Genomic DNA, 15,932 nt, shown 5'->3' with positions numbered 1-15,932 from the left:
TCAGACGTTCATCTTCCAAACCTAAGAGGACAAAGTCTGTTCCTCAACCTCCACAAAAGAGAAGGAAAATGATTCTCAGGGATGAATCTGATAGTGAAAAGGAAGCACATGCTCATGCATCAGAACCTGTGATAGTTGAAGCTGAGAATGTCACTTCTCAGAAAGAAACTGTAGCTGAAGATTCTGATTCTTTGAAAAGAAAGAGAACTGTAAATTCTGATGCTGCTAAATCAACCCCTTCATTGGCAAGGAGATTGAAGAAAATGAGGGCAAAGAGGTATAATGCTTAGTCTCCATCAGAAGATACTGAAGAAGCTGAGGAAGGAGATCAGGAATCTCTGATCTTAAAAGAGCCAATTATCATTAAATCTCTGCCACCTCCAGCTAAAGGTCAAGACACTGTTTCTGATATAATGGTTATACCTCCAGTCTCTCCTCTTCATGAAGATATTACAGTTGAAAATTCAGGCTTAAGTCCTGAAATTGACATCAACAGGCTGCATACTCCTACTATTCATTATTTGGAAGCTCCTATAGCAGCTCAGTCATCTCAAGTCAACCCTCCAATCTTAAATGCTAAAATACCATCTACACCAACAACACCAATTCTGGAGATAAATTCTAATGCTCAGAATTTAGATGAGATTGTTCCAGAATCTCCAGTTGCTTCACACACTCTAGTACTGTCAGAAGATAATGAGTCTTCCTCAAGTTCAGAATACAGTATTTCTGTTGATACTCCTGCTCCCATTCTAGGAAAGGAGGCACTAATTGAGAAGTTTGTTGAGCAAGCTGCTCCTATTCCTTGGGAAGATACTCACAGAGGTGTGGAGTGGACCAAGAAGTGGAATGACACTGATTTCATTCCAAGCTCCAAAGTATTGACAGACCATATTAGTAAAGCTGATGAGTTACTCACAAATGTTGATTTCAAGACACAACTCAAAATTACAGCTCTTTCTACCAAGAACCTTCAAGGTCTACACTATGCTACTCAAGAAAAGGTTGCTAAGCTTCTTGAAAAAGCTGAAAAGCTAGATATGGAGAACAAGCTTGACAAAAAGAGGTTTATCGGGCCTATCTCTGAGAAAGTAGAACAATTGAGAAAGCTCAAGAGAAGCAACAGGCCCAAATCACTGAGGTTCTGACTAATCAAGCTTTTCAACAGGCTCAATTGGATGAAATTCAATCTTCAGTTGAACTTCTTCTCTCACTACTACTCTCAGATGATGCCAAAAAAGGGGAGAAGATAGTTAAGTCCAAATGCTCAAATGATCAATTACTAAAGAAGAAAGATGATGAACTGATCACCAGGGAAACCCTAGTAAGGGTTGAGGTTAAGTTCAAGGAAAAGAGCAGAGCAGCAAGGTTTCTTCAGGGAAACTAATTACTGATGCAAGCAAATCTTCTACTCAAAAGAGGACAAGTTCTGAAGCTGCTCAAACTTAAAATCTGATAGTAAGTACTGAAAACTCAAAATCTGATATCAAGTTCTGATGAGCAAAGTATAACAAAGCCTGATGTTCTAATACAAGGTAGAAGTCAAGATTCTCAAAGGTTTATACAAAATCTGAAGCTCAAGGGAAAGCAGACTAATGTCTACTACAAAGATCCCAAGATTCAGACACTTGATGAGGAAATTGCTAGAAGATTATTTCTGAAGCATAATCTAGGAATAGATTTAGAAAATCTCAAGGAGGAAGAAGCTAGATTTAAAGCTGAAAAGAAAAATCTAAATCCAAAATTTTATTTTGCAATGAAACCTCCAAGGCCTAAGGGAAAAGGCATTGTGATCAAGGAGAAGTACTGAGGCATCAAGACCCAAGACTAGACCACAATCTGAGATTGATCCCAAAGACAAAGGGAAAGGAAAAGTTGATGAACTAATCAAGCCACTGGAGATGAAAATTTCTCAAATTCTGATAAAGCCGGTGTGCAAAATGGTTCAAGTTACTGATGATATTCTTGCTAGAGATAAAGATGTTCAAACTCTGAAAAGAAGGAAGATTTCTGAAGAATCAAAGACAACCTCTGACAATGCTCAAGTTATTCAAAGTGAAGAACTACAAGCTACAACAGAAACAACAAGTTCTGATAAAGTCATCAAATCAACCTCTAACAGTGCTCAAGTTGATTTAGACAAGATGAAAGTAGCTGATAAAAAGAAACTCCTATGGAAAAATGTCAAACCATCAGATGCAAAGAAAAGCCAGTTGTTATCTGATTTCATGACTGTTGGATTGAAAGCCAGAGAAGTAAGAGACAGAGCTGGACTAGGTTCTGATGAAGCTAAGATTAAAATAGGAGTTGAAGTGCTGACTAGAGATCCATTTTTATTGACTGACAAACCTTTTGAAGATGTTACACTAAAACACCTTGATAAGGTTATCTTTGTTCAAGTGGTACTGGATGCTCATGACAAGCACAATGTAAAGGAAAATCTGATTCTATTTCTTGAAGATGGAAGGACATATCAGATGTCAGAATCAGATGTATTAAACAAATCAGTGAAAGAACTTCAATTCTTTCATTACCTTTTAGAGGTAAAGTCTGATATTACCAGGAGATGGTCAAACTTCATATTGAAGACCATTAGAGATAAAGAAAGAATTTATGGTTCAAGAGTTATAGAATTCATTTCTAGTATTGTTGAAAATGATGGAAGTGAAATTCTAATGAAGAAGAATTCTGCTAAGCTTGAAGTGTTACTGAATGAGAAATGTCTGTGCTACAATGAAGATTCTTCTCATCCAGGGTAATAAGACTGAATGATGGTTTAGAAAAAATCATATCTCTTCTTTAAGGACTGCAATCTATTAGATTTGAAGTCAGAATGAAGAGATAAAGCAAGTTAAGACTACACTCTCTCATGTCCTGAGGATTAAAGAAGAAGAGCTGATATCAAGCTTTGTCAAGAATCATCATGGATTCAAATTGACTCAGTGAGATTGGTAAAAGCTACAAGGACTGTAAGTTGTAGTTAGTTATCTAGTTAAACTCTTATTGCATTTGTTCTTAAATGTTTTTGACATCATCAAATCTATTAACTTTTATATTTTGAATAATTTACAAGTTGGGGGAGATTGTTAGATATATTTGAGATGTCATGTCTAATATGATTCATGTTTAGTTTGTAGATCTTAATAAACAGGACATATCAGGACTTACTGGAATCACGACTTACTGGAAGTCAGAACTTAATATCAGAACTTAAGGTCATATCAGAACTTAAGTGCGGGAAGACTTTCATATAAGGAAGGAAGCTGATTTATAGTAGAAGATCGAGACTAAAACAAAAGAAGATATGCATGGAAAGAGTTAAAAGACTGGAAGACTTGTAGAAGATATCTGATTGATATATTTTAGGAGACATAATTATATTCCATATCAATTAGAAGTTATATTGTAACTGTGTACTATATAAACGCAGACTTTGGGTTTACACTATATGTGTTATCATTATCGAGAAGATTATACATTATAACCTAGCAGCTCTTAGTGATATTTGTTCTTCACTGAGAGAGAACAGTTCCATTGTAACAGAGTTTATCTTGTTGAATATATCTATTTACTGTTACTTGTGTTTAAAATCGATTTGATTGTATTAAACACTGTATTCAACCCCCTTCTACAGAGTTTGTGTGACCTAACATTTATATTTTAAATACCTATGTCTTATCTGGAACCACTACATTGAACCTAGTTCGACTTAGTTCCTTTATACTATCCAATAACCCTGTTAAACCGCAATACCAAATCCCTTGTGAATAGAAACTTTGCAATTCCATTCGATAAGTTATCATTCTAATTGATCATGCCCTTAAAGTTTATTGAACCTATTACATGTGCTTCGAAGTTGATCTAGAACCCTTGATAAAGATGTTCACTGTTTAAGAAATTAACCGTCACTTGGCATCAGTTTTTAAAATAAAAAGTTAAAAGTGGATTTTCAGTCCCAAAGGGGGACAAATGTTTTCTTTAGATAGTGGATCTGGACTGAGACGCAAGTCCTTTCCGCTTTTAAATTATAGGCTTAAAGGTTTCCTAGGGATCCCACTAATGTTCTAGAACCCAGCGAGGTTCGGGATTACTTCGTGGCTAATCACCGGCTGTAATCCGTAACGTCATAAAATGGTTTTAATAAAGAAATGGTTTCTAATTGTTTTGTTACAAATAAAAGATGCCATCACCCTGAAAGTTTATCTCTTGTCACTATATGGTTGAATCTTTCATTTCCATTGTTATTTTATTATGTTTATGTATATTATAGCACTTGTTGAGCATTTGACTCACTACTTGCTTTCACCCTGATATTTTAGCTAGCAGATATTGTTAGATTCAATCAGACAGCATGTAAGACTTGTGATGCTGATTCGTATGTTCGAGCTCACGTAGATTAGTGATCATTTTGTGTGAGGACTCGATATTGAAATCAGGTTGTAATAGTTAATAGTATTGGGCTGTTCCAAACCCTAAACTGTAAGATCTTGGTTTCGGTGTATATATTTCCATTTATTAACTATTGTAATTATTCATATAGTTTTCTTTTGTTAAAGTTGGGTTGTGACAGAAGCCACATTTGAAACATTTGAATTTTGACTTATCAACCATGTTTCTGTTTGGCTTGGCTGCTCCAAAATTCTTCTTGAATTTGAGCTTGGAAAATCTCCTAGATAAGAATGCTAGATGCTCATCAATATCATCCATGTCATCTTGGATTAATTGTTCTTCATTTTCAGCTACCAGCCCTTTACCCTTGCTTTCACAGACCTTTGATGTAGACTCAACAGCTTCCACCTTCATTTCTTTTTCCTTTTCCAAATCAACAATAAGTGCAATGGATCCTCCCTTGTTCCTTCCTTTCTCCATCCTTTCATCTTGCTCTATTTCAAGATCATAGGTTTTCAGGATGCCATACAGTCTCTCCAAGGTGAACTCCTTGTAATCTTGTGAATCTCTCAGTGAGACTGTCATTGGCTTCCACTCTTTTGGGAGAGATCTAAGGAACTTGAGGTTAGAGTCTTTTGTCTGATAGACTCTTCCATGCAGTTTTAGAGCATTCAACAGTTTTTGAAACCTACTGAAAATATTAGTGAGTGACTCACTTTCTTCACAGTGAAAATGCTCATATTGCTGAATCAGGAGCTGCATCTTGTTCTCCCTTACTTGCTCAGTACCATCACAAATAATCTGTATTGTGTCCCAAACTTCTTTAGTTGTTTTACAATTAATGATGTTGTCAAACATATCACCATCAACACTATTAAACAGTATGTTCATGGCCTTCTTATCTATCCTGACTTGTTCAATGTCTGGATCAGACCATTCATGCCTAGGTTTTGGAACTGATGGTTCATTCCCTGTGGCAGCTCTCATAGGGACATGAGGACCTTTTTCAATGAAATCCACATAAGCTTCATCTTGAGAGAGAAGATGTAGGTGCATCTTCACTTTCCAGTGGTGATAGTTGTCTTTATCCAGAAATGGAATTTTAACTCCAACATCCTTTTTGTTCATCTTGTTAATTGTTGTGAATTTTACACTCTTTGTACTTCAAGAGCTTGCTCTGATACCAATTGTTAATCCCTAACAATACAACAAGAATTACAGGGGGGTTGAATGTAATTCTGACTCCTTTTCTAATTGTAAAATTGTTCTAACTCAATATATATAACAGTGTTTGATTTACAGTAGTGCAGAATAGAAGAAAAATAGAAATCAAAACACCAAGTAATAAAAACAAGCTTTAAAACTTTCTGGTGGATTTGAAAGTATCTACTAGATTTATATATATATATCAGATTGAGAACTCTGTAATGCTTTGAATAGCACACAACTGCTTTTACAACTGAACAAACAAACTACAGAGAAATTCTTAATAAGTATAGCTTTATTTATCTCTTCTGAAAAATGTGCTTGCTTTGTTAATTGTTCTACTTGCTGCACTTGGTTTATATATCACCAAGTTACATGACAATAAGACAAGACAATAAAACAAAATGAATCTAGTCTAATATCATGTTACAACATTACTCTATCCAGTATCTTTGAATATCTTCACATTTGCATGGAAATGGTAATGCTTCTTTGTTCTTAAAATCCTGCTTAACAGGCTGCCACATTCCTTTTGCAAACACCTGACGCATGTGACTGTGTTGTCACTATCAACAACTATTTTGAATATGATCATCCGCCGGGAGCCTTGTAGATCATCCACCGGGAGTCTATCTGTCACTTGACTCCATTTCACTTATACAAAATTACAAGACATCTTATATTTACAATTAGCCAACCTATTCTGCATATCAATCTAGTAGTCAACATGACTTAGAAAATCCTAAAGGATCTACCAGACTAAAACTTTGTTGTTTGCAGAGATGTGCTACAATACTTATTATTACATAAGCTACACTCTCGATGGATGTTTAGTTATCCGTCGGGACTATAATAAAACATACGTCGAGAGCTACAAAACTCACTAAGTTAAATCTACTAAGGTGTTTTGTTTAACTTATCATCAAGTTCACAACATATTTCTAACAATCTCTCCCCCTAAGATGAAGAATCCCTTCCTTAGTATAATAAAGTTAGAAATCCCTCTTCTTAGTTTCAGAAAGACTATTAGTCCATAATCTCTTTACAATATTTCCCTTTTAGTTGAGTAATCCTTCAAAATGTATCCAGAGTAGCACCTTAGGATCAACCAACCAAGTGAAGAAATTATTTGATAACCAATTCCTCACAGTGCAAGTGTGTGATTTCTGTTTAGTGATCTCACATTGTGTTTCACTCCACTCTACACTCAAGTGTTTGTCACTCAGTCTCATAGTGTGTCACTCACTCAAAGCTCCAAACATCCAAGTGTACCTGCAAGGAAATCCTTTTCATAGAAAAGTTGCCTTCCGCCTTCAAGGATGGAAACTCTCAGTCAAGAGATTGAGAAATGTTACTTCTGAGAGGGGAAATTAGGATTCTTTCAAGTGGCAGAATTCCTGATATCCCTCAACTTCCATGAAGAAGTATCCCTCATAAACTCGTCAGATAATATCCGAGTCCTTATTTACGAGCTGCACAAGTCAAAATCATTTCCAGATTTAAATTCTGGGAAGATAACCAATGATCAATGATATGCCATTAGGGATCAAATATTTCTTCTAAATTCTGTGAGGACTTATCAGAGTCTCCAAGATCTTAACCCAAAAGATCAGAGTCCAAGATCATTTCACATATCATAGACTAGGATCTAATAATTAAAATAGAGCAACTTCCAGGATCATATGTTCTTATTCAAGATCAGAGATAAAGAGCAGAAACATGATCCAAGATTTCAACCATTTCCATTGACCTTGATATGGTTTAACAATGATTGCTATGTTAATACATTCCTTGTGTGTGTGAATCTCACATGTGCATTGGAAATATATTAACCAAGGGGTAGTGACTCTTATACAGATGCCCTGGATAATAGGCGAATTTTTAATAGATAACATTCTGGTGGGAGAATGCACATAGTAACTATTTATATGCCTTTTCAGCTCTATATCCTTTTGAGAGAATAATGATAAGTGGATTTTATATCCACTTGGAACACTTCATATCAGCTTAAGTTGATGTTTTGGACTCAAGTTTTTGGTATTTTTGATGTGTTTTGTGTTGAGTCATTTCAGGGCACTAGTCGGAGGTGTTAATGAGCTTTCAATTGATTTTATATTGATAAGAGATCAGGGAATGGAGTTGCGGAGGTTTGCAAGAAAATCAAAGCACAAAATAAGAAACTACAGAGTTTTCTACAGAAATCAAGTGTGCCCGCTCCTGAAGGAGCGCGCCCGCACTTGAAGGAGCGCACCCGCGCCAGTTAATCCAGTAAGACAGCATGCCCGCGTCATACACTTACTACAGAATCCTGATTTGAGTCTGATTGGGTGATTTAAGAGTCCAGGTCAACCGGGGGCTTATATATAATGAAAAGTAGACATTTTTAATAAGGAGGAAACCAGGGAGAACATAGAGAAGACCAAGAGCACACGAGACGGATAAAGAGAAGAAGATTTAGTTTTCACTTTTGTATTCTTCGATTTAGGCGATACTTTTGGATGCTTGTTTTTGATTTATTCTAAACCCTAGTACTTTTATATTATCTCGTAGTATTGTGAACTTATTTATTATAATGTGTTCATTGGAACCCATGGTGATGATGTGTTCGATCATGAACTAATCGTTGTCATTGTAGGATTTTATTCATCACAGAAGCATGGTAAAACATTTTCTTGATATAAAATCCATATAAACGCATACAAATCGTGAATAAATCGAGGGATCGATTACTAACCTTTAATAGCGATCCAAGAACGATGAATGGAGATCCCTAGCAGTTGCTCTTCAATTGTGAAGCACTCCACCGGTATCCACCAAGAGATCAAAATAATGGAGAGAGGAAGAGGTTGAGAGAATTAGTTGCCTCCTTTTCTTTTCTACTTTAGAATTAGGGTTTATTATTTGGGTTGAGGCAAATAGGGTTTATAATAGTATATTTATAGGCAAAATTTTCAGCTGAAATTTTTTCCATAAAATATTATTATTATTAACCCTTTAATTGATTATTCTTATTAACCAATTAACTAATAATTAAAACACCTTTTAATCATTAACCCCTTTTCTAAACACTTTAGAAAAATAATTCTCTCACTTGATTTAATTTCCAAAATTAAATTCTTAATTAATAATATTAAGAACTTTTCTTAATTAATTTATAATTAATTAAATCTCATTTAATCAATTATTAAATTTTCTAATTAATTATTTATTTCACAAATAAATAATTACCAGCCATTATTAATTAATTCCTCCACCATTAAATCATTCTCTTTTATGGTGTGACCCTGTAGGTTCAATATTAAGCTGGTAGTAGAAATAAATAATAATAAAACTATTTTATCATTATTTAAATAAATTCTCTAATTTATTAAATATGATTAATTAATAAATTAATCATGTTTATTCTACATCATGAGGGATATTTCTCAGCATATCGCGACTATCCGGATAATACGAATTCACTGCTTAGAATACCAAGAACCTATTCAGTGAATTGTTACCGTACAATTAATTCCTTCTACCCTGCAATGTCATGATTTAAATACAAGGCATGGAACTCGTGTCAAGCCTATCTTATTTAATCATATGCTTTCCCATTTACTATGCTTAGTTCTAATGTGAATTAGAAACTCCTTTCTAATTTCATTCACTCTGGCCAGAGATTCCTGAACTAGCATAAGTGGATCAGCATTGAACATTCTCTTCCTTTCACTGGAAGGGGTAGATCCTTTATTGATTATACACTATCTTCCTGTACAAATTCCTACACCCAGTAGAGCCCTTATTATTATCCCTGGAGACTAAGAACTAAACCAAAGTATAGTTCAGTGTACACAAGATGACTATGATGACCTCAAGTCTAAGGATACTTGTACAACTATCACTATGTGAACATCTGCTGACACGTGAGTGAACTCCATCAGTTGTTCAGCTGTGTGAGTCATGTTCAGTAAACTTATATTATAATAAGCACCTACATACTAGCTATAGTGTCACCACACAAATGTCTATGAGAACAGACATCTTTCATAATGAAGCAAGCATAGTATGTACCGATCTTTGCGGATTACTAATTACCAGTTAGTAATCCTATGACCTGGAAATATTTAAGTTCAGAGTTATCATCTTTTAGGTCTCATTATTACGATCTCATCATAATCCATAAAAAACTTTACTCTAAACTATGGTATATCTTATTTAAACATTTAAATAGATAAAGCCCGCAATAAGACCAAAACAAGTCTTTTATTAATATCAATGAAATCAAAACAGATTACATAAAAGTTATTCCTAAATCATCATACATGATTAGACTTAGGACACATCTCTTTCAATCTCCCACTTGTACTAAATCCAATCACTCTGGTATCTAATACCCATCTTGTCTTTATGACGAACAAAGTGACTTTGAGAAAGTGGCTTTGTTAAAGGGTCTGCTATATTGTTATGTGTGTCAACTCTCTTGACGTTGACATCTCCTCTTTCAACAAACTCCCTAATCAGATGAAAGCGCCGCAGGGCATGCTTGGAATTCTTATGAGATCTTGGTTCCTTAGCTTGTGCTATTGCTGCGTTGTTATCACAATACAACACAATAGGCTCCTCAATGCTAGGAACAACTCCCAACTCGAAAACAAATTTCCTCATCCAAACGGCTTCTTTTGCAGCCTCACTTGCAGCTATATATTCTTCTTCCGCTGTGGAGTCAGCCGTTGTAGACTGTTTGGAACTCTTCCAACTAATCGCACCACCATTCAGAGTAAACACATACCCTGACATGGATTTGCTATCATCACTTTCTGATTGAAAACTAGAGTCAGTATAACCCTCTATTTTCAACTCAGATTCACCAACAAAAACAAGAAAAATATCCTTAGTCCTTCGCAAGTACTTAAGGATGTTCTTCACTGCTTTCCAGTGGTCTTCACCTAGATCGGACTGATATCTGCTCGTCACACTTATTGAATAAGCAACATCAGGCCTAGTACATAACATCGCGTACATGATAGATCCTATTGCTGAAGCATAAGGAATCTTACTCATACGCTCTCTTTCCTTAGGTGTCTTAGGAGACATCTTTTCAGAAAGGGACACTCCATGGCTCATCGGTATGAGACCTCTTTTGGAGTTTTCCATGTTAAACCTTTTAAGCACTTTCTGGATGTATGTACCCTGGGTAAGACCTATCATTCTTCTAGATCTATCTCTATTGATCTTCATACTGAGAATGTAGGATATTTCTCCCAAGTCCTTCATAGTAAAGTTCTTCGATAGCCACACTTTGACTGATTGCAGCATCGGTATATCATTTCCTATAAGAAGTATGTCATCCACATACAATACAAGAAATGTCACCGCGCTCCCACTAACCTTCTTGTAGACACATGGTTCATCTATGTTTTTGATAAATCCAAACTCTTTGATTGTCTCATAAAAACGGATGTTCCATCTACGAGAAGCTTGCTTTAAACCATATATGGTTCGCAGCAGCTTACACACTGGGTGTTCATTTCCTTTGGAAAGAAAACCTTATGGTTGTTTCATATACACTTCCTCTTCAAGTTTTCCATTGAGGAAGGCCGTTTTCACGTCCATTTACCAGATCTCATAGTTGTAGTAAGCAGCAATCGCAAGCAAAATCTGAATTTATTTTAACAGGGCTATAGGTGAAAAAGTTTCATCAAAGTCAATCCCTTGCCTTTGTTTGAATCCTTTAGACACGAGCCTGGCCTTATAGGTCTCCACCTGGCCATCTGCTCCAATATTTCTTTTGTATACCCATTTGTACTCAATAGGCTTCACACCCTCAGGTGCTTCAACCAAAGTCCATACTTGGTTGGAATACATAGATTCCATTTCGGATTTCATGGCACTTTGCCATTTCTCTGAGTCAACACTACTCATAGCCTCATTATAGGTCATAGGGTCGTCATCATCAATTATTGACAACTCATTGTCATTCTCAATGACAAGGCCATAATACCTCTCAGGTTCGCGAGACACTCTCTCTGTCCTACGAATGGGCTGTTCCACAGAAGGTTGTTCAGTCTGAATAGGTGTTTCTACTTAAACCGTAGTAGTTTATGCTTCTTGAACTTCATCAAGTTAAACAAGGATAAACTGCTTTTCCAAGAAGGTAGCATGTCTGGAGACAAACACCCTATGATCGGTGTAAAAGTAATACCCTAAAGTCTCTTTAGGATATCCCACAAAATTACATTTTACGGATCGAGATTCCATCTTATCTGGGTCAACTTTCTTGACATAATCTGGACATCCCCAAATCTTAACGTGTTTAAGACTCGGTTTCCTTTCTTTCCATATCTCATATGGAGTTTGAGGAACAGATTTGGAAGGCACCTTATTCAGTAAATATGTTGAGGTTTCCAATGCATAACCCCACAGGAATACTGGAAGATTCGCATAGCTCATCATGGACCGAACCATGTCTAACAAAATTCAATTTCTCCTTTCAGATACCCCATTCAGCTGTGGAGTATATGGAGGAGTCCACTGGGAGACTATACCATTTTCTTTGAGATAAGCTAGAAACTCTCCATTCAAGTATTCACCACCTCGATCTGATCGAAGAGATATAATACTATGTTTGGTTTGTTTCTCCACTTCATACTTATATTCTTTGAACTTTTCAAAGGCTTCAGACTTGTGTTTCATCAAATACACATATCTGAATCTAGATCGATCATCTATGAAAGTAATGAAGTATGAAAATCCACCCATGGCTTGCGTAGACATTGGTCCATATACATCTGTGTGTACCAATCCTAGCAAATCTGCAGCCCTCTCTCCATGTCCACTAAATGGAGATTTGGTCATTTTACCCAATAGACAAGACTCGCATGTAGGATATGATTCAAAATCAAAGGGGTCAAGTAACCCTTCCTTATGCAATGTTCGCAGTCTATTTTAACTAATATGACCAAGTCTGCAGTGCCACAAGAAAGTAAGATTTTCATCATCCCTTTTTCTTTTATTAGTATGTTCAATTTATAGAAAATTATGCTCTACGTCACATACATACAGACCATTGTTTATAATACCACTTCCATAAATAACATTATCTCTAAGAATTGAACATTTATTATTCTGAATAACAAACAAAAATCCAGCCAAGTCTAACATGGGAATAGAAATAATATTCCTCATAATTGAGGGAACAAAATAACAATTATTTAAAATAATAGTCTTGCCCATAGGCATATGTAAATGAAATGATCCTACAGCTTCAGCAGCAACTCTTGCTCCATTTCCCATCCGTAGAATCACCTCCTCTTCTTCAAGAGTCCTACTTCTCCTTAGTCCCTGTAACGAATTGCAAATATGAGAACCACAGGCGGTATCTAATACCCAAGTAGAAATTTGATTTAATGACATATTCAATTTAATCATTAACATACCTGAAACAGAAGCGGTAGTCTCACTACACTTCTTCTTCTTCAATTATGCAAGGTAAACCTTGCAGTTCCTCTTCCAGTGCCCCACTTTGTTACAGTGAAAGCAAACAGCTTTGCTCTTGGGGTCTTCAGCTTTTGGTGGAACCGGATTTTTTTCACCTACGTTTTTCTTCTTAGAAGGGTTCTTCTTCCTTTTCTTAGGATTGGAACCTTCACCAATTAGAAGAACAGAACTCTTCTTAGGGGGAAAATTCGATTCCGCAGTCTTCAACATGTTGTGGAGTTCAGACAGGCTAACATCCAGCTTATTCATGTGAAAGTTCATAACAAACTGCGAGAACGAACCCGGAAGTGATTGCAACACCAAGTCTTGGCTCAGCTCCCCATCCATGGCAAAACCAAGTTATCCAAGACGTTCAATCAAATTGATCATCTTAAGTACATGGTCATTCACAGATGATCCCTCAGACATCCTACAACCGAACAGCTCCTTCGATATCTCATATCGAGTTATCCTCCCTGCCACATCATACAACTCTTGTATATGCATAAGGATAGTGTGAGCATCCATATGCTCATGCTGCTTCTGTAGCTCAATGTTCATGGAAGCTAGCACGATGCATTGAGCAACATTTGCATCATCTATCCACTTACGATACACAACATGTTCATCATTATGTGCATCGCTAACAGGTTCAGTAGGCTTAGGTGAGTCAAGCACATATTCTAGCTTCTCAACCCTGAGAACAATTCTCAAGTTTCGAAGCGAGTCAGCAAAATTAGGACCAGTCAACTTGTGAGCATCTAGTATACTCCGGAGTGATAGTGCAGAAGACATAACGTATATAGTAAATCTGTAAATGATGAACACATAACAACACTTAGCAAATATTCAATTTCATTTCAAAACACTATATGAATCGGGTCTTTATGTATAAGTGGCTCCCACTAGTTTATCTAAATTATATAACCCCCTTAAGTGAAAAATTAAGCATTCATAATGCTAGTGGGAATAGGGATCCTATATTCCATCACACAACCTCGACTATAGCACGAAACGTCATGTGATGTTCAATAGATAGACAACTCTTGTCAATTACATCTTATGTTATTCCCTAATAAAACTTTAGCCTCTTGAATAATTGAGTCACGGCTGTAGCACGACAGACTCAATATTCTAAGTCAAGTCTAACCCAACATTTCGTACAATTGAATCAGTCTCCAACGGCCCACGGCTGCAGCACGTAACGACCTTTAGATTCTAATTCAATGTACACATCTCTATGTAATAGACAAGTATTTCTTGTTTCGAAATCAAAGCCCTCGGCTGTAGCACGAAACGACAATGATTTAAAAATAAGAACTACTTTCTACCATGTTGGAAGGCTTTGACCGACATAAGCCTGTTGTGTCATTGGCCAATTACTACTTGATATTATTTAATTTTAGAGGGATTATATTATGTTATAATCATAATCATATTATAAAGAGATTCTTCCTTTTAAATTAAATATTTCAAATCAATAATCGATAATCAGATGATTCTCAGATTGGGGGGAGCATTGTCAAGAGGCGTCACTTAATACCCCTTTCTTACAGATAGAAATCTGCTTTTGACAGAATCATCCTTTCTCTCAATATTGAAAATTCATATTTAATTACGTGTTTCATAAACACAAGAATCTCATGATTGTATTCATAATATTATTGTTAAGGCAAGAAACGATTCATATTCTAGATTTTCTAGAGCACGCCTTATATTGATTTAAGTTCACCTAAATCTATCATTGCATGGTAAACATAGGCATATATCTCATATATAAAAATAAATAAACAAGTAAGCATGCAAGCAATATCATGTCACACATTGATATAATGATGTATGAATTTATTATAGCATTTAAAAGCAATTAAAACATGCTTTAAAACATGCTTTAAAACATGCTTTAAAACACTTTTGGGAATATAAAAAGTTCAAAACTTTTATATAAAAAAAAAATTTGACCACTCCATTAGATCCGTCTCGGAAAAACGAATCCAACGATATATTGCACGCCCAAAACGGAGTTACGAAACTCCCAGAAATCAAATTAAAAAAAAAACAGATTGGATGTAACGCATTATAGGAACGCGTTACAAGCCCTATAACGCATTACCCCTTTTAAGCCATTAAAAGGTGTAACGCATTCCGTGAATGCGCCACAGGGTGTACGCATTCCCGGAATGCGCGACACCCCCTTTCCCCGCGTGCGCTGCACGCGCCTGTTCCTTTCTCTCATGCGCCTGTCAGCTTCTGCTTTTTTTTATTATTATTAACAGCCGCCGCCGCCGCTTTTTAGAACGCCGTGCCACCCACCTTTTCCTGATTACAGCAGGATATAACATATATATATATATATACATAACAGATTACATATATATATACATATTTAATTACGAATTTTAATTAAAACAACTTCAAAAAATCATAATAATTAATCCACACATCAGAAAATTATGAAAAAAATACCCAGACGATCTACAACACTTGTAGAACCCAGATCTACAGTCAAAATCATTTTGAGAAACAATTTCTAATTCAACCATAATTAATCCATGATATAATTTGCAAAAATCATAATAAATTCATACAAGATCATAAAATTCTGAATTTTTTATCACAGATCTATATGCATACAACCTATGCTCTGATACCATTGTAGGATTTTATTCATCACAGAACCATGGTAAAACATTTTCTTGATATAAAATCCATATAAACGCATACAAATCGTGAATAAATCGAGAAATCGATTACTAACCTTTAATAGCGATCCAAGAACGATGAATGGAGATCCCTAGCAGCTGCTCCTCAATTGTGAAGCACTCCACCGGTATCCACCAAGAGATCAAAATAATGGAGGGAGGAAGAGGTTGAGAGAA

General features: G+C 35.8%; 1 pseudogene; it reads left to right on the top strand.

Moving 5' to 3' along the window:
- Positions 1-15,392, top strand: part of LOC141714302 (uncharacterized) — a 43,668-nt pseudogene extending 28,276 nt beyond the window's left edge.
- Positions 15,393-15,932: the final 540 nt, after the last annotated feature.

The sequence above is a fragment of the Apium graveolens genome, chromosome 3 (assembly GCF_009905375.1).
Source record: "Apium graveolens cultivar Ventura chromosome 3, ASM990537v1, whole genome shotgun sequence".
Taxonomy (NCBI): Eukaryota; Viridiplantae; Streptophyta; class Magnoliopsida; order Apiales; family Apiaceae; genus Apium; species Apium graveolens.
This window is presented reverse-complemented; position numbering and strand designations above follow the sequence as displayed.